Source organism: Ranitomeya imitator, chromosome 1, assembly GCF_032444005.1.
Source record: "Ranitomeya imitator isolate aRanImi1 chromosome 1, aRanImi1.pri, whole genome shotgun sequence".
NCBI classification, from domain to species: domain Eukaryota; kingdom Metazoa; phylum Chordata; class Amphibia; order Anura; family Dendrobatidae; genus Ranitomeya; species Ranitomeya imitator.
Genome location: NC_091282.1, coordinates 704,104,716 through 704,124,969, shown reverse-complemented (window position 1 = coordinate 704,124,969; position 20,254 = coordinate 704,104,716). Strand labels below are relative to the sequence as shown.

Here is a 20,254-nt window from a genome sequence, read left to right as displayed (position 1 = left end):
ATACAGGGTCTTGTATTTATAGCAAAAGAAGGCACATGGAGACGCCTCCTTTCAAAAAAACACCACACCCAGTGGGCGGGGAATCAGATTTAAACACATATTTAAACACATATGTACATAATAAAACACACAAAACAATCATAAAATATAATTGAGTATAGCACTTTAAACCATTGCTCATACATGTAAAAATCTAAATACAAAAAAAACACATTAAAAAGACTAGTTAAGCAAATGAATAAATTTTGCAAGCTGGGGGAGTGCTAGAAGCTACAGTGTTAAAATATTTACTCTTTGTCAGGACCCTGCTACTGATGTTTTGAACCATTGAGCCTTGGGTGGATTTGATTGGACTGTTTTGTTTGGTGGTAGTTTCACAAGAGTCCGTGAAATCAAAGAGATAACAGTGGAAAACAAAAACAAAAACCTCCAAAAAAATCCCTGAGAAAGAACACAACTTGTGCTGATTTCAATTCAATCTGTATTTGGATGCCGGATCAGAGAAGGAGTGCACTGTTCCCAGAGATACCGCAACAGCGGCTCAATGCGTGGAGTGGACAGAGCAAGCTCTTTTTCCATCTCCCTGTTCTAATAATCCATAATATATGGCTCCCAAACAGGGGACGTAGCAGATATTAAACTGAAAAGAACAGATGCTACACTTGATCTTGAGTGGCGGCGGCGACAATTTCAGCCAAAATATGGTTTAGCACTTTCACCACACCAAGGCCTGAGACACTGATCCTTCATCCTAGCCAGAAGGCCGAGAAGCAATAACCAGAAATCGTTTTGCACTTGTGCCGCACCAAAGCCTAAAGGTACCTTCACACTGAGCAACTTTAGAATGATAACGATAGCGATCCGTGACGTTGCAGCGTCCTGGATAGCGATATCGTTGTGTTTGACACACAGCAGCGATCAGGATCCTGCTGTGACATCGCTGGTCGGAGCTAGAAGGCCAGAACTTTATTTTGTCACTGGATCACCCGCTGACATCGCTGAATCGGCATGTGTGACGCCGATCCAGCGATGTGTTCACTGGTAACCAGGGTAAATATCGGGTTACTAAGCGCAGGGCCGCGCTTAGTAGCCCGATATTTACCCTGCTTACCATTGTAAATGTAAAAAAAAAAACACTACATACTCACATTCCGGTGTCTGTCGCGTCCCCCGGCGTCAGCTTCCCTGCACTGTGTCAGCGCCGGCCGGCCATAAAGCAGAGCACAGCGGTGACGTTACTGCTCTGCTTTACGGCCAGCGCTTACACAGTGCAGGGAAGCTGACGCCGGGGGACGCGACAGACACCGGAATGTAAGTATGTAGTTTTTTTTTTTTTTTTTACATTTACAATGGTAACCAGGGTAAACATCGGGTTACTAAGCGCGGCACTGCGCTTAGTAACCCGATGTTTACCCTGGTTACCCGGAGACTTTGGCATCGTTGGTCACTGGAGAGCTGTCTGTGTGACAGCTCTCCAGCGACCACACAACGACTAAACAGCGACGCTGCAGCAATCGGCATCGTTGTCTATATCGCTGCAGCGTCGCTTAATGTGACGGTACCTTTACACTGATAACCTTTGGGGAGATGGAGCAAAAGATTGCCCTGAGGAGGACTGCTGTTTGTTCAAGCTGTGAGCCACTCGTTTGCAGACTGAAGATGACTGACACCGCACTGCTTTTTATAGGCCAAGGGCCCATTGTGACACGTGAGCGTTCCAGCCCATTGTGACACGTGAGGGTTCCAAACCATGGCCAAGGGGCCATTGTGACACGTGAGGGTTCCAGACCATGGCCAAGGAACCATTGTGACACGAGAGGGTTCCGCGCGCAGATTCTATCTAATGCAGGCAACGCACCTGGTTGCTAGAAAACTCATGGGTTACTTAAAGTAAAACACTAAGTACTGATAGCAAGGGGCCTAACTTTACAGATGGACTATTTGCAACACTGTAACAAAGGCCAAATACGTGTCCACATCTTCTCACGCCGGTTGCAACCAGTACAGAGAGATTGATAGATTTCATATTGAACGCAATAGAATGCTTGACATGCATAGGTGCAAACAATGCGCACACAAAATGTTGGAATTGGTCAAGGTAAATCAAGCAAAATGCATTTGGCATCTGAAATGTGCAACTTTGACCCTGAAAAGAATTCATATAATGGGTTAGAACACAACTTGTGCTGATTTCAATTCAATCTGTATTTGGAAGCCGGATCAGAGAAGGAGTGCACTGTTCCCGGAGATACCGCAACAGCGGCTCAATGCGTGGAGTGGACAGAGCAAGCTCTTTTTCCATCTCCCTGTTCTAATAATCCAATTAATATATGGCTCCCAAATAGGGGACGTAGCAGATATTAAACTGAAAAGAACAGATGCTACACTTGATCTTGAGTGGCGGCGGCGACGACGAGGATTTCAGCCAAAAGGCCGAGCAGTGATAACCAGATATGGTTTAGCACTTTCACCACACCAAGGCCTGAGACACTGATCCTTCATCCTAGCCAGAAAGCCGAGAAGCAATAACCAGAAATCGTTTTGCACTTGTGCCGCACCAAGGCCTAACACTGATACCCTTTGGGGAGATGGACCAAATATTGCCCTGAGGAGGACATTTTATCAAACCGGACGCCTTCACAATGACAGTTCTGCTGTTTGTTCAAGCTGTGAGCCACTCGTTTTTAATCTGCATAACCCCACCTATTGTAACCCTCCCCCTTTGTTCCAAGCCTTTGTTCCAATGTGCACTACTGAGTGCCAGGAGGAGGTGTGCGAGAGGGAAATTAAAAAAAAAAAACAAACAAGCGAGCAGCTGTCTTCCCTTAGCTCTCCTGATGTCGGGTATAGACCCTGCTGCCTACCTATCACCATGCTGCCCGCCGCTGCTGCACCAGCAGACTGAAGATGACTGACACCGCACTGCTTTTTATAGGCCAAGGGCCCATTGTGACACGTGAGCGTTCCAGCCCATTGTGACACGTGAGGGTTCCAGACCATGGCCAAGGGGCCATTGTGACACGTGAGGGTTCCAGACCATGGCCAAGGGCCCATTGTAACACGAGAGGGTTCCGCGCGCAGATTCTATCTAATGCAGGCAACGCACCTGGTTGCTAGAAAACTCATGGGTTACTTAAAGTAAAACACTAAGTACTGATAGCAAGGGGCCTAACTTTGTAGATGGTCTATTTGCAACACTGTAACAAAGGCCAAATACGTGTCCACATCTTCACACGCTGGTTGCAACCAGTATAGAGAGATTGATTGATTGCTAGATTTCATATTGAACGCAATACAATGCTTGACATTCATAGGTGCAAACAATACGCACACAAAATGTTGGAATTGGTCAAGTTAAATCAAGCAAAATGCATTTGGCATCTGAAATGTGCAACTTTGACCCTGAAAAGAATTCACATAATGGGTTAGAACACAACTTGTGCTGATTTCAATTCAATCTGTATTTGGAAGCCAGATCAGAGAAGGAGTGCACTGTTCCCGGAGATACCGCAACAGCTGCTCAATGCGTGGAGTGGACAGAGCAAGCTCTTTTTCCATCTCCCTGTTCTAATAATCCATTTAAAATATGGCTCCCAAATAGGGGACGTAGCAGATATTAAACTGAAAAGAACAGATGCTACACTTGATCTTGAGTGGCGGCGGCGACGACTAGGATTTCAGCCAAAAGGCCGTGCAGTGATAACCAGATATGGTTTAGCACTTTCACCACACCAAGGCCTGAGACACTGATTTTTTTTTTTTCCCCCTCAGATGGGAAGTTCCACAGTCAGGTATCCAAAACTATATGGAACTCAACTCCCAAAACAGCGTGCCACATACTCAATGTAACCGCCATTCCCATCATCATTGGAAAACACAACAAAATGTATTGTTAACAACCAAAAAAAGCCTCAAGATACATTAACAAAATGTTTCCACTTTTTAGTTTTCCAAATTCCCTCTGCATCCACCTCCCCTCTCCTCCTCTGATCACACACAAAGCAAAAATACAATTTTCCCAAAATGATTCTTATACAAATTTTTAACCTCAATATCCTTCCTTTTAAACACATACATATTCCTCACATCCCACAATACCTCTTTTACATATGCCATCAACCACAATACTCTCTCCTTTTCCCCACACATACCCAATCCAAACATAAAAAGCTCAAAAGTAGTGTTGAGCGATACCGTCCGATACTTGAAAGTATCGGTATCGGATAGTATCGGCCGATACCCGAAAAATATCGGATATCGCCGATACCGATATCCGATACCAATACAAGTCAATGGGACATCAAGTATCGGAATGTATCCTCATGGATCCCAGGGTCTGAAGGAGAGGAAACTCTCCTTCAGGCCCTGGGATCCATATTAAAGTGTAAAATAAAGAATTAAAATAAAAAATATTGTTATATTCACCTCTCCGGCGGCCCCTGGACATCAGCGGGAGGATCCGGCGTCCGGCACGGCTTCTTTCTTCAAAATGCGCGCCTTCAGGACCTGTGGAATGACGTCCCGGCTTCTGATTGGTCGCGTGCCGCCCATGTGACCGCCACGCGACCAATCAGAAGCCGCGACGTCATTCCTCAGGTCCTAAAAGGCGCTTATTCTAGGACTTTAGCTGAGGAATGACGTCGCGGCTTCTGATTGGTCGCGTGGCGGTCACATGGGCGGCACGCGACCAATCAGAAGCCGGGACGTCATACCACAGGTCCTGAAGGCGCGCATTTTGAAGAAAGAAGCCGTGCCGGACGCCGGATCCTCCCGCTGATGTCCAGGGGCCGCCGGAGAGGTGAATATAACAATATTTTTTATTTTAATTCTTTATTTTACACTTCCGATACCGATACCCGATATCACAAAAATATCGGATCTCGGTATCGGAATTCCGATACCGCAAGTATCGGCCGATACCCGATACTTGCGGTATCGGAATGCTCAACACTACTCAAAAGATAACAGATTCACCTCACACAGCTCCTTACACAAATGACCCAGACCTGCAATCACACTTCTAGCATATTGACAATTCCAAAACAAATGCACCACACTCTTACTCCCACCACATCCACTCCTCGGACACTTCTCACTCCTCACTAAACCCCGATTTTTCAGAAACTCCCTCACCGGCAACAGCCCATGCAATGACTGCCATACAATCTCACTCTGCCTATTTGTCATACCATTCATACGTACCTTCTTCCATACTTTCTGCACATCATCCCCTCTTACCAATTTAAGATCTGGCAAGGACAACCTATGAGCTCGTCCAACAATAATGTCACATTCCATCTCTCTACACTCAATCATCTTATATACAGCTCTCTTCTTTTCTAACAATCTCACATCCACATCACACAGTTCATACTTCACTAAAAATTTGTACACCCACACATACCACACAGGAACCTCAAGAGCCACTGGACTCCTAAGATCTCTTTCACGCCATTTCAAACGAAACAAGAAATTTCCAAACAAAAACCTGCACATACATGCATACTTCCCATCCATCCTAATCACGCCTAGTACATACACCATAATATTCACGCCGAAAAATACATTCAAATTTAGGAAACCCAGTCCCCCCTTATCCCAACTCTTCATAACAATCTGTCTCCTTGCACGCTCCATACATGAACCCCAAAAAAAGACAAACAAAATCCTATTTAATCTTCTAATACACGTATAGCTTGGTGGAAAAACCATCGCAACATACAAAAAAATAGGTAACACAACACTCTTAATAACTAAAATTTTACCAAAAAGCGTAAGATCCCTCAAACTCCAAAAATTTAACTTACGCTCCACTCTCTCCCTCACATCCACCCAGCTTTCCTCTCCATCCAATTTCTCTGAAAATTTCACACCTAAAACCTTTATCGATCCACTCACCACATTCACTCCAGCATCATCGCTCAGACTGCTCCCCCCAAAATTCTTACACTCACTCTTCTCCCAATTCACTTTAAAAGCAGATGCTCCACAAAAAATAGAAACCAACAACTTCACACGCCGTACCGAACACTCTGAATCACACAGCACACACACATCATCCATATAGCCACTCATCTTCCACTCTCTCCCCCCACCCCACCGGTACTTGCACTCCCCGAATCACCTTATCTTTTCTTAACAGACATAACAAAGGCTCATTTGCGCAAATAAATACGATAGGGGACAAAGGGCACCCCTGCCGAAAACCCGAAAATACATTTACTCTCCTCCCCACATTTCCATTCAACAACACACAACTATAAATGTTCTTATACAAACTTCTCACTCTCTCAACAAACTCAGAAGGAAACCCCATCTTCACCAACACACTAAACAAAAAACCATGCGCCAATCTATCATACGCCTTCTCAAAATCCAAACGCAACACATACACCCCCTTCTTACGATTCATGCAGTCCCACAAACAATCTCTCAACATACACAAACTTCCATGTATTCGTCTTCCAGGCACCGCACAACATTGCTCCTCACCCACCACACTCCCAACCACGCCACGCATCCTGTTAGCCAAAAGTTTCGCATAAATCTTATAATCACAATTTAGCAATGTGATCGGCCTCCAATTTTTTAGATTTTTCAAATCACCTTTTTTTGGCAATAACACAACCACCCCTGCACGCATACCATTTGCCACCTCTGCATTCGCCCACATATACTTACATACATCCATAAAATCTTTCCCAATCACATCCCACATCACACGATAAGATTCCACCGGTAAACCATCCTCCCCCAGTGTTTTATTCAACGCCATACTACACTACCTTCCATACTTCTTCATCCGTCACATCACCCATCAAACTTTCCCTTTCTATCGTATTCAAACTATTTTCCAAAACACTCAGCACCTCACTCTCCAAACCTTCATCCCTCCATTTCACAGCATACAAATCATCATAAAACTTTGCCACTTCCTCACACAAGTCCGTACCACTCACTTCATTTCCATCCATCCCATTCAAAACACTCATACTCTGTCTCTTCCCAAAAACTTTTTTAAAGAAAAAACGCGAACACTTCTCATTCTTCTCCAAATTCTCTATTTTGGCCCTGTATACAATACTCCTCCCTCTTTCTAACAAAAAATCATTCACTTCTTTTTTCACTTTCACTAAATCTTCACTCACATCCATCCCTCCGGCCCTCAACTTATACAACACACTCAATCTTGCATTTAAAAAAACAAACCTTTCTCTCTTTGCAGCCGCACACTTGTACCCGAGTTTTTAAAAAAAAAACTCTTGGTTTTCCATTTAACCCAATCCCACCATTCACACACATTTCTGAAATCACTCCTGCACCCACACCACTCTGCATAATGTCTTTCATACTCTTCTCTCACCCCCCCTCCTTCCAGCAAACTCACATTCAACTTCCACACACCTTTCCCAGTCACTTCATTAACATGCAAATCCAATTCACACTTCATACACACATGATCCGAAAAAACCACACTCTCCTGTGCATAACTAACAGGAATCAGATTTTTTGAAACAAAACAATAGTCCAATCTAGACTCCACCCTCCCACTGTCAGAAAAAAACGTATTTAACAACGGAGTTATCTTGCATGCACGCTGCATATCCTTTAAACCAAAATCACCCACCATATCCATTAACACTTTCCCTGACACATCCACATTCACACTTCCCACATCACAGTTCATATCACCCACTATCACAACAGGTACTCTCCCTGGAATAAAAAACTTAATTTTTTCAAATAAAACTTTGCGCTCATGTTTTTCCACAGGCGCATATACATTAATAACACAAAAACGAACATTTCTAAACTCAAAATTTGCCAACACACACCTTCCAACCTCAATCACCATATAGTCACACAAACTCACATCATTTCCCTTTACCAAAAAACCCACACCATCATTTTTATTACAGGCACTCCCTGACCACACAGACGCACCATGAGGCCATTCACTCCCCTTCACACCATCCACAATCCCACACTCCTGCAAACAAAAAATTCCTGCTTTTTGCGTTGCAAAAAAATCCAAAATGTCCGCCCGTCGCAACCTGTTTTTAAAGACCCTCACATTTTGCGATATAATTACAAAACCCATAACATACACAGAAACAAAAATATTAAAAAAAACCTACAAAAAGGACATTAAACAACTTACATGAAAAACATAAAAAAGCAAAAAAACATTTTAAAGGCAAATGCTATATACAAAAACACCTAGCTACTGAAATAATAGCACATAACTAAGCAGTGTCGCCACTGTCCTCCTCCACCATCTGCGCCGAACAGCTTTCAGAGCCGCTGACCTCCATACACTCCTCCACACGTGTCTTCTTCCGCCCAACCTTCCTCTGGGGCGCTCCTCCTTCTGGAACCTCAAAGTTACAACTTTCCCCACCACCCTCCCTGGGACACTTTCGACATCCAGGCTCCTCTTGTGAGGGAAAAACACCAATGTTTCTTGGGCCAGACTCAGGAATCACAGATTCAGCCATCTCCTCCACCCCAGAAGTATCAAAATCCATAAAAACACGCAACTCCTCTGCTTTGGTAACTGGGACCTCCTTTTTTTTCTTATTTTTATTAGCCATAGCACGCTCTTCCTGCTTTGCGGCTCTCCAAAATAACTTGTCTTCCAGCTCCTCCTTCCTCCTTTCAGCCTACTTGTCCTCCTGCCGTCTATCCCGCCGTCTCTCAATCATAGAGGCGGAATTACCTCAGCACTTTGCTGCGCAGAAGCCTTGTTTTCCTCCCGCTTCCTCTCCTCCTCCCGTTTCTTTACCTCCTCCTCTCTCTTTTTCTCCTCCTCCTGCCTCCGCTCCTCACGTTTCTTTTCTTCCTCCTCCCGCCTCTCCTCCTCTCTAGTTGGCCTCCTTGGCCCACCGTATGGACAGTCCTTATACAGGTGCCCTGTCTTACCACACTGGTCACACTCACGTGGCATTGGACACTGAGCCGCCATATGGCCCTCTTGCTTACAATTGCGGCAAACCATGCTCTTCTCACAGGTGTTCTGTAAGTGCCCAAATTGGAAACACTTCTTACAGTACAGAGGCTGCCCTGCATATGTCAGAAAGCCCCTTTGACCTGCTACTGAAAAGTTCGCCGGGGGATGGGCGAAACCTCCCAAACAACTTGGGTCTTTCCTTAGTTTCACACGAAACACATATTTGCAATTAAAGATGCCCAAACAATTTCTTTGTTTCTCTCCACCCTTCACATATTCGCAGTCCCGAGCCAGGAACTGCTCCAGCAGACTTACTTCAGTATAAGGATTATACACAGTAACAGTCACAACTTTTTCCATGAGCCCAAACAGAGGCAACACCCGCACTCCCTCCAGGCATGGATCACCATCATTACTTCTGAGCCACTCAAAGATGGTTAAACAACAAGGCTCACTCACAAAGGTAACATCATATGGTTGTTTATGAAATTGGTTATGAAGTTGGTTATGAAATTCGTTGACGCTGAAAATGTCAGTCCGATGAGCTCCAGCCTTTCCCTCCAGCAGGTCACGAACCACGTACACCACGTTGTTTTTGGCACCAACTTCCACAACCACACGAATAGTATTCTTGATAAACATCTTCAGTCTTTACTGCCGATATGAATACCGCAGAAGAAAATTAGCGGCACGCTGCTAGGAAACACTCGCACCCCCTGACCGCGACACAAGATCGCAGCCAGAAGGCCGAGAAGCAATAACCAGAAATCGTTTTGCACTTGTGCCGCACCAAGGCCTAACACTGATACCCTTTGGGGAGATGGAGCAAAAGATTGCCCTGAGGAGGACATTTTATCAAACCGGACGCCTTCACAATGACAGTTCTGCTGTTTGGTCAAGCTGTGAGCCACTCGTTTTTAATCTGCATAACCCCACCTATTGTAACCCTCCCCCTTTGTTCCAATGTGCACTACTGAGTGCCAGGAGGAGGTGTGCGAGAGGGAAATAAAAAACAAACAAACAAGCGAGCAGCTGTCTTCCCTTAGCTCTCCTGATGCCGGGTATAGACCCTGCTGCCTACCTATCACCATGCTGCCCGCCGCTGCTCCAGCAGCAGACTGAAGATAACTGCCACCGCACTGCTTTTTATAGGCCAAGGGCCCATTGTGACACGTGAGCGTTCCAGCCCATTGTGACACGTGAGGGTTCCAGACCATGGCCAAGGGCCCATTGTGACACGTGAGGGTTCCAGACCATGGCCAAGGGCACATTGTGACACGTGAGGGTTCCGCGCGCAGACTCTTTCTAATGCAGGCAGCGCACCTGGTTGCTAGAAAGCATTAGAATACTCACACAGAAGAAGATAGGCAGCATATTCAAGATCAGCAGAGGCACAATTTTTCCTTTCTTTAAATACATATACACCAAATTTAAAAGTCAGTCAGTGCTCCACAAGAGGGAGACAATGTTTTACAAAAGAAATCATGCTGTCACAAATGTAGTATGTATGGCAGAACTACCATACTCATGGGTTACTTAAAGTAAAACACTAAGTACTGATAGCAAGGGGCCTAACTTTGTAGATGGTCTATTTGCAACACTGTAACAAAGGCCAAATACGTGTCCACATCTTCACACGCCGGTTGCAACCAGTACAGAGAGATTGATTGCTAGATTTCATATTGAACGCAAAACAATGCTTGACATGCATAGGTGCCAACAATACGCACACAAAATGTTGCAATTGGTCAAGTTAAATCAAGCAAAATGCATTTGGCATCTGAAATGTGCAACTTTGACCCTGAAATGAATTCACATAATGGGTTAGAACACAACTTGTGCTGATTTCAATTCAATCTGTATTTGGAAGCCAGATCAGAGAAGAAGTGCACTGTTCCCGGAGATACTGTAACAGCGGCTCAATGCGTGGAGTGGACAGAGCAGGCTCTTTTTCCATCTCCCTGTTCTAATAATCCATTTAATATATGGCTCCCAAATAGGGGATGTAGCAGATAATAAACTGAAAAGAACAGATGCTACACTTGATCTTGAGTGGCGGCGGCGACGACGAGGATTTCAGCCAAAAGACCGAGCAGCGATAACCAGATATGGTTTAGCACTTTCACCACACCAAGGCCTGAGACACTGATCCTTCATCCTAGCCAGAAGGCCGAGAAGCAATAACCAGAAATCGTTTTGCACTTGTGCCGCACCAAGGCCTAACACTGATACCCTTTGGGGAGATGGAGCAAAAGATTACCCTGAGGAGGACATTTTATCAAACCGGACGCCTTCACAATGACAGTTCTGCTGTTTGGTCAAGCTGTGAGCCACTCGTTTTTAATTTGCATAACCCCACCTATTGTAACCCTCCCCCTTTGTTCCAATGTGCACTACTGAGTGCCAGGAGGAGGTGTGCGAGAGGGAAATAAAAAAAAAACAAACAAGCGAGCAGCTGTCTTCCCTTAGCTCTCCTGATGCCGGGTATAGACCCTGCTGCCTACCTATCACCATGCTGCCCGCCGCTGCTCCAGCAGCAAACTGAAGATAACTGCCATCGCACTGCTTTTTATAGGCCAAGGGCCCATTGTGACACGTGAGCGTTCCAGCCCATTGTGACACGTGAGGGTTCCAGACCATGGCCAAGGGCCCATTGTGACACGTGAGGGTTCCAGACCATGGCCAAGAGCCCATTGTGACACGTGAGGGTTCCGCGCGCAGATTCTATCTTATGCAGGCAGCGCACCTGGTTGCTAGAAAGCATTAGAATACTCACAAAGGAGAAGATAGGCAGCGTATTCAAGATCAGCACAGGCACAATTTTTCCTTTCTTTAAATACATATACACCAAATTTAAAAGTTAGTCAGTGCTCTACAAGAGGGAGACAATGTTTTACAAAAGAAATCATGCTGTCACAAATGTGGTATGTATTACAGAACTACCGTACTCATGGGTTACTTAAAGTAAAACACTAAGTACTGATAGCAAGGGGCCTAACTTTGTAGATGGTCTATTTGCAACACTGTAACAAAGGCCAAATATGTGTCCACATCTTCACACGCCGGTTGCAACCAGTACAGAGAGATTGATTGATTGATTGACAGATTTCATATTGAACGCAATACAATGCTTGACATGCATAGGTGCCAACAATACGCACACAAAATGTTGCAATTGGTCAAGTTAAATCAAGCAAAATGCATTTGGCATCTGAAATGTGCAACTTTGACCCTGAAAAGAATTCACATAATGGGTTAGAACACAACTTGTGCTGATTTCAATTCAATCTGTATTTGGAAGCCGGATCAGAGAAGGAGTGCACTGTTCCCGGAGATACCGCAATAACGGCTCAATGCGTGGAGTGGACAGAGCAAGCTCTTTTTCCATCTCCCTGTTCTAATAATCCATTTAATATGTGGCTCCCAAATAGGGAACGTAGTAGGTATTAAACTGAAAAGAACAGATGCTACACTTGATCTTGAGTGGCGGCGGCGACGACGAGGATTTCAGCCAAAAGGCCGAGCAGCGATAACCAGATATGGTTTAGCACTTTCACCACACCAAGGCCTGAGACACTGATTTTTTTTTTCCCTCAGATGGGAAGTTCCACCGTCAGGTAACCAAAACTATAAGGAACTCAACTCCCAAAACAGCGTGCCACATACTCAATGCAACCGCTATTCCCATCATCATTGGAAAACACAAGAAAAATTTTCAATTAACCAAAAACACCTCAAGATACATTAACAAAATGTTTCCACTTTTTAGTATTCCAAATTCCCTCTGCATCCACCTCCCCTCTCATCCTCTGATCACACACAAAGCAAAAATACAATTTTCCCAAAATAATTTTTTATACAATTTGTAACCTCAATATCCTTCCTTTTAAACACATACATATTCCTCACATCCCACAATACCTCTTTTATACATGCCATCATCAACCACAATACTCTCTCCTTTTCCCCACACATACGCAATCCAAACATAAAGAGCTCAAAAGACAACGGATTCACCTCACACAGCTCCTTACACAAACGACCCAGACCTGCAATCACACTTCTAGCATATTGACAATTCCAAAACAAATGCACCGCACTCTTACTCCCACCACATCCACTCCTCGGACACTTCTCACTCCTCACTAAACCCCGATTTTTCAGAAATTCCCTCACCGGCAACAGCCCATGCAATGACTGTCATACAATCTCACTCTGCCTATTTGTCATACCATTCACACGTACCTTCTTACATACTTTCTGCACATCATCCCCTCTTACCATTTTAAGATCTGGCAAGGACAGCCTATGGGCCCGTCCAACAATAATGTCACATTCCATCTCTCTACACTCAATCATCTTATATACAGCTCTCTTCTTTTCTAACAATCTCACATCCACATCACACAGTTCATACTTCACTAAAAATTTGTAAACCTACACATACCACACAGGAACGTCAAAAGCCACTGGGCTCCTAAGATCTCTTTCACGCCATCTCAAACGAAACAAGAAATTTCCAAACAAAAACCTGCATATACATGCATACTTCCCATCCATCCTAATCACACCTAGTACAAACACCATAATATTGACGCCGAAAAATACATTCAAATTTGGGAAACCCAGTCCCCCCTTATCCCAACTCTTCATAACAATCTGTCTCCTTGCACGCTCCATACATGAACCCCAAAAAAAGACAAACAAAACCCTATTTAATCTTCTAATACATATGTAGCTTGGTGGAAAAACCATCGCAACATACAAAAAAATAGGTAACACAACACTCTTAATAACTAAAATTTTACCAAAAAAAGTAAGATCCCTCAAACTCCAAAAATTTAACTTACGCTCCACTCTCTCTCTCACATCCACCCAGCTTTCCTCTCCATCCAATTTCTCTGAAAATTTCACACCCAAAACCTTTATCGATCCACTCACCACATTCACTCCAACATCATCGCTCAGACTCCTTCCCCCAAAATTCTTACACTCAGTCTTCTCCCAATTCAATTTAAAAGCAGATGCTCCACAAAAAATAGAAACCAACAACTTCACACGCCGTACCGAACACTCTGAATCACACAGCACACACACATCATCCATATAGCCACTCATCTTCCACTCTCTCCCCCCACCCCACCGGTACTTGCACACCCCGAATCACCTTATCTTTTCTTAACAGACATAACAAAGGCTCAATTGTGCAAATAAATACGATAGGGGACAAAGGGCACCCCTGCCGAACACCCAAAAATACATTTACTCTCCTCCCCACATTTCCATTCAACAACACACAACTATAAATGTTCTTATACAAACTTCTCACTCTCTCAACAAACTCAGAAGGAAAACCCATCTTCACCAACACACTAAACAAAAAACCATGCGCCAATCTATCATACGCCTTCTCAAAATCCAAACTCAACACATACACCCCCTTCTTACGATTCATGCAGTCCCACAGACAATCTCTCAACAAACACACACTCTCATGTATTAGTCTTCCAGGCACCGCACAACATTGCTCCTCACCCACCACACTCCCAACCACGCCACGCATCCTGTTAGCCAAAAGTTTCGCATAAATCTTATAATCACAATTTAGCAATGTGATCGGCCTCCAATTTTTTTAGATTTTTCAAATCACCTTTTTTTGGCAATAACACAACCACCCCTGCACGCATACCATTTGCCACCTCTGCATTCGCCCACATATACTTACCGGTACATACATCCACAAAATCCTTCCCAATCACATCCCACATCACACGATAAAATTCCACCGGTAGACCATCCTCCCCCGGTGTTTTATTCAACGCCATACTACACACCACCTTCCATACTTCTTCACTCGTCACATCACCCATCAAACTTTCCCTTTCTATCGTATTCAAACTATTTTCCAAAACACTCAGCACCTCACTCTCCAAACCTTCATCCCTCCATTTCACAGCATACAAATCATCATAAAACGTTGCCACTTCCTCACACAAGTCCGCACCACTCACTTTATTTCCATCCATCCCATTCAAAACACTCATACTCTGTCTCTTCCCAAAAACTTTTTTAAATTAAAAACACGAACACTTCTCATTTTTCTCCAAATTCTCTACCTTGGCCCTGTACACAATACTCCTCCCTCTTTCTAACAAAAAATCATTCACTTTTTTCACTTTCACTAAATCTTCACTCACATCCATCCCTCCCACCCTTAATTTATACAACACACTCAGTCTAGACAGGCTGGAGCGAGCCGCCCACCCCCTCCCCCGGGCGGCGTACGTGGAAGCCGCCATGACAGGGGGTTTGGAGCATGAAGAAGGGGGGCGTGGGGTTCGCTAAAAGGGGAGGGTTAACTTTGCTGGAGAGGGGTATAGTGTGAGTGGGTGGGAGGAGCTGTTCACTTCCCGCTCAGTGGACTCGTGAGCAGGGAGCACTCACCAGCGCTGAACATGGTGGCCATTGAGCAGGTGCTGGCACAGCTGCAGGCGGCGGCAGCGTCGCAGCCTCCCGGCTGGTTAGAGCCACAAGTAGCAGGCATCCTGGGCGGTACCAGCAGCGGCGGCAGCGGTGCGGATCCCCCAGCAGCTGGGCCCGGTGAGCAGCGATCTAGGCGCGTGCGCCCCCTCAGCGCCTATCCCCTGATACTGCCCCGGCGTCACAGCGGCGGCGCAGGAGCCCCTCACGGGACCCTCCGGCCGTGCGCCTGCGCACAAGCGCCCCAGCAGGCCGTGGTCCGGGAGGAATCCACCTGCCGCACTGGGGCCTGCGGCGGCAGTCGGGCCTTCTCCCACATCACTCCGGGGGCCTGGGCCCATGTGCGCCAGAGCGGCTACAGGACGCGGTAATGTCACGGCGGGCCGCTGCGGTGATGACCGTTTGGGCGGCCTGGTTCTGGCGGCACCACGAGACGGCGGGGGAGCATCCCAGCGGCAGGCGGCGCCCCAGACCCGGTGGGGCTGCTGGACTCGGCCGGGGTACGCCATTCTCCTCATGCATCTGCGACCGGGCCCGCACCTCTTCCTGGGATGGCGGCAGATGGCAGCGTTTCGGATGGCGGGTCCGGGTCTGGGCCTGACGGATACCTGGCAGCCTCCTCGAGTGACAGGGTCAGCACGGTCCCCTCTGCAGGGGTCGGATGAGCTGGAGCGGTGAGGAGCGAAGTTCACGTCCGGGGGGACGCACGGATGGCTTCGGGATCAAGAGACGGCTGGACGGCGACGGCGTCTGCGGCTGGGGGAATCACAGCTCCCCTGCAGCCTGGTGAGAACCCTTCTATGTTTTGTTTGTCCCCGGCGTTGTCGACGCCGACTTTGACTTCGGTAGATCGGGTTGGGTGTTATGATCAGGTGGCCTTGGAGCAGCATGAAATGACCTTCGCTGGAGCAGTGGTAACTTTACTGACCGCAACCCCTGATCCTATCACCGCCACTAGAAGTAGCCGTGGGGTGTGCCTAACCAGACCTAGACACCTCGACACAGCCTAAGGACTAAATATCCCTACAGATGGAAATAGGAAAACTCTCTTGCCTCAGAGTAGACCCCCAAAGGGTAGGTAGCCCCCCACAAATAATGACTGTGAGTAGGAGAGGAAAAGACACACGCAGACAGAAAACAGGGATAAGCAAAGGAGGCCACTTCTACCTAGATAGGAAAGGAAAGTACAGGATACTATACGGTCAGCATAAAACACTACAAAATATCCACAGCAGAAAAATACAAAAACTCCACCACCTAACTAAAGATGTGGAGAGTATATCTGCGACTCCAGCGAGTCCAACTAGACTGAGAAAAACATCAGGCACAGTCTAGCAGGAACAAAATAGAAACAAGATAAGCACAGAAAATAAACACACAGCAGTGTGTCTAAAAAAATGAAGAAAACACTTATCTTAGCTGAATTGGCAGCAAGCAGGAGGGGCCAGGCAGAGGACCAACACTTCCAAAGGAACATTGACAACTGGCAAGGACTAATGAGTCCTGCACAGCTAAATACCCCAGTCCGAATTGCAATTAGCAGAAACACCTGTCCAAGACTGCTGCTCAGGAATAACTGCATTACCATCAACAACCACCGGAGGGAGCCCAAGAGCAGAATTCACAACAGTTGGGGGGTATGTAGAGCGGGGTGAGGAAGTTGGTTTGCGGGCGGATACGAGTCGTGAAGGGGTGGGCGAGTTGTTGTCGGGGGTACGGGAGCTGTTGTCACGGTTGAGCAGTGGTAGGCCAGAGCCGTCCCCTTTGTCGGCTTGGGTCGGATCGTCTGATCCGGGGTTAGCGTTGTTAGGCAGCAGTTCAGTTGACCAGGGCAAGTCGGCCGAGCCGGTCTTGGTATCTGTGCAGACTGAGAAAGAGAAGGAAGGGGGCATTCGGCTAGATGATAAGGCGTGTGGTGAGGTGTATGTGTGCTTTGAAGGGCCGTTGGGGGCGCACTTGAAGAAGGAGGTGCGTGAAAAGATTTGGAAGGACGAGTACATGGAGATATTTTCACTTTTACCGCTGGAGAAATATAACCTGGATAAGAGTAAAAAGGAAGATAGTAAGAAGGAGGAGGAGGAAAAGCGGCGATGGCACCTTATTCCTCAGATGTTTGTGAACTGGCTTCAGGCATTCATGATTTTGGCAAGTGTTATTGGCGAGAAGGCTCCCGAGAATTGCTCAGCTTTGTTTTGTTATATGGATTCCATAGGGGAGGCGCATAGGGCCTATGGTGGTCAAGCATGGTTACGATACGATGAGCAGTTTCGGCAGCGGAAGGCGGTTCGTCCAGCGATCAGATGGGATCAGAAGGACATTGGCTTGTGGTTGCGTGTAATGGCACCAATGAAGTTTGGTCACTCCTTTCAAGGCGGGGCCGGAACTTCCGGCCAAGGCACTGGGCAGGGTTCCTCTTCAGGAGCCAGGGGTCAGTCGGGACAATCCAGCAGTCTGAAGCATGGCGTGTTTTGGCAGTTCAACGAGGGCCAGTGTAAGTTTGGAGCGACTTGCAAGTTCAAGCATTTGTGCTCGCACTGCAACGGCGCCTCACACAGAGCCTCCAATTGTTTTAAGAAGAAAGGGAAGCCAGAGGGTAATTCCAAAGGGGGTGACTCTGGTGAGGATGGAAGGGGTGGCCCCTTATCTAGATAGGTTCCCTGATAGGGAGAGGGCAGAGTTGCGCCGGGCTGGGTTTGGCGTTGGCTTTTGTATACCGGCCCCGGGTTTTGTGGTACCACCGACTTTGAAGAATTTTAGATCGGCCGAGTTGCACGCATCAGTCGTGTCTGAAAAGTTAGGCAAAGAGGTGGCTTTGGGTAGGATGTCGGGTCCGTTTCCCACTCCTCCTTTGGACGACTTGGTGGTGTCGCCTTTGGGCATGGTGCCCAAGAAGGAGCCCAATAAGTTCCGGCTCATTCAGCATTTGTCACACCCAAAGGGGAGGTCAGTTAATGATGGGATTGATCTGGAGCTCTGTTCGGTGGTTTATATGTCGTTTGATGAGGCAGCCAGGTGGGTGCGCAGTTGCGGTAGGGGGGCATTGTTGGCCAAGACCAATATTGAGTCGGCCTTTCGTTTGTTGCCGATTCACCCCGATAGCGTGAGGTTGTTAGGCTGTTATTGGGACGGCGGGTTTTATGTTGACCGATGTTTGCCCATGGGCTGTTCACTGTCGTGCACTTGTGCATAGACCCGATCAGTCTCAATGTTGTGAGGTCCTGTTAAGGATGGTTGGGTCGCTGAGCGTTTTGGGGTCCCGCTGGCACCGGGCAAGACGGAGGGTCCGTGCACGAGTTTGTTCTTTTTGGGTATTGTCATCGATTCTGTGAGGTGGGAGTTTAGGTTGCTGGTTGATAAGGTGTTGGGCCTGAGAGACGAGGTGGCCCGAGCTAGACGTTTGAAAAAATTGCCGCTGCGCGAAGTGCAGTCGCTCTTGGGGAAGTTGAACTTTGCGTGCCGAATTATTCCCATGGGGAGAATTTTTTCATGTAGGCTGGCCAGCGCTACGGCCGGGATTACCGCCCCTCATCATTTTGTTCGTTTGTCGGCCGAGCACAAGGCCGACTTGGAGGTTTGGGACCGTTTTTTGTCCTGTTACAACGGACATTCCTTGTTGATGGAGGAAGCAGTGGGTAACGCTGACTTGGACTTGTTTACAGATGCCTCAGGCGGTATTGGTTTTGGGGCCTTTTTCGGGGGCCGTTGGTGTGCGGCTAGATGGCCGGAAGCCTGGTTTGAAACAGGGTTGGTACGGAACATCACGTTGTTGGAGATTTTTCCGATTTTGGTGGCGGTGCAGCTTTGGGGCGACGATTTTCGGAATAAAAGGGTTCATTTTAATTGTGATAATATGGTGGTTGTGTGTGCCATTAACAGTTTGACGACGGCGTCGCCCCCGGTGATCAGAGTTCTTCGGCAGTTGGTTTTGTCTTGCTTATCCTTGAATGCTTATTTCACGGCATCACATGTGCCCGGTGTTAGGCCATGTTCACACGTTCCTGATTTCCCTGCTGTTTTTTCTGCACTAAAAACCGCAGCTCTTGGCAGAAAACGCAGGTCCTTTTTTTGGTGCTTTTTTGGTGCGTTTTTTGATGCGTTTTTTGATGCGTTTTTTAGTGCGTTTTTTTATGCAGTTTTCTATGCAGAGTCTGTGTGTTTTCTAGGAAGTTTTTTAGGGTTAAAATGGCTGAAAATACCCTAACCCTACCCCTAACCCTAACCCTACCCCTAACCCTAACCCTACCCCTAACCCTACCCCTACCCCTACCCTAACCTTAGTGGGGGAAAAAAAAGTTCTTTATTTTTTTATTGTCCCTACCTATGGGGGTGACAAAGGGGGGGGGGTCATTTACTATTTTTTTTATTTTGATCACTGAGATAGGTTATAGCTCAGTGATCAAAATGCACTTTGGAACGAATCTGCCGGCCGGCAGATTCGGCGGGCGCACTGCGCATGCGCCCGCCATTTTGCAAGATGGCGGCGCCCAGGGAGAAGACGGACGGACGGACACCGGGAGGCCGGGTAAGTATAAGGGGGGGAGATGAGGGCACGGGGGGGGGGGGGCGTCGGAGCATGGGGGGGTGGGATTGGGGCACGGGGGGGCAGCCACACTGCAGCGGTTCTGCACCACAAACTGCAGAAAATCCGCAGATATTTTTTTCATCTGCGGGTTTTACTGCGGGTTTGACCTCACAATGGAGGTCTATGGGTGCAGAACTGCTGCAGTTCCGCAAAAAGAAGTGACATGGTACTTCTTTTTTACCGCGGCTATTCAGCGCGGCTTTTTTAGTTAATTCCCGCATCATGTGCACAGTGGTTCCTGT

The 20,254-nt window shown here is 46.8% G+C and overlaps 4 non-coding genes and 1 pseudogene across 4 annotated transcripts; all 5 read right to left on the bottom strand.

Annotated features, from left to right (window-relative positions):
* Positions 1-503: 503 nt before the first annotated feature.
* Positions 504-703, bottom strand: LOC138660446 (U2 spliceosomal RNA). The gene has a single exon (XR_011317848.1). It is a non-coding gene; the product is annotated as a U2 spliceosomal RNA (small nuclear RNA).
* Positions 704-2,226: 1,523 nt separating this feature from the next.
* On the bottom strand, positions 2,227-2,422 carry LOC138660438 (U2 spliceosomal RNA). The gene has a single exon (XR_011317843.1). It is a non-coding gene; the product is annotated as a U2 spliceosomal RNA (small nuclear RNA).
* Positions 2,423-3,482: 1,060 nt separating this feature from the next.
* LOC138660443 (U2 spliceosomal RNA) lies at positions 3,483-3,676 on the bottom strand. Its single transcript, XR_011317847.1, has one exon. It is a non-coding gene; the product is annotated as a U2 spliceosomal RNA (small nuclear RNA).
* A 7,155-nt stretch (positions 3,677-10,831) lies between these two features.
* On the bottom strand, positions 10,832-11,050 carry LOC138660445 (U2 spliceosomal RNA; annotated as a pseudogene).
* A 1,212-nt stretch (positions 11,051-12,262) lies between these two features.
* On the bottom strand, positions 12,263-12,458 carry LOC138660441 (U2 spliceosomal RNA). The gene has a single exon (XR_011317846.1). It is a non-coding gene; the product is annotated as a U2 spliceosomal RNA (small nuclear RNA).
* Positions 12,459-20,254: the final 7,796 nt, after the last annotated feature.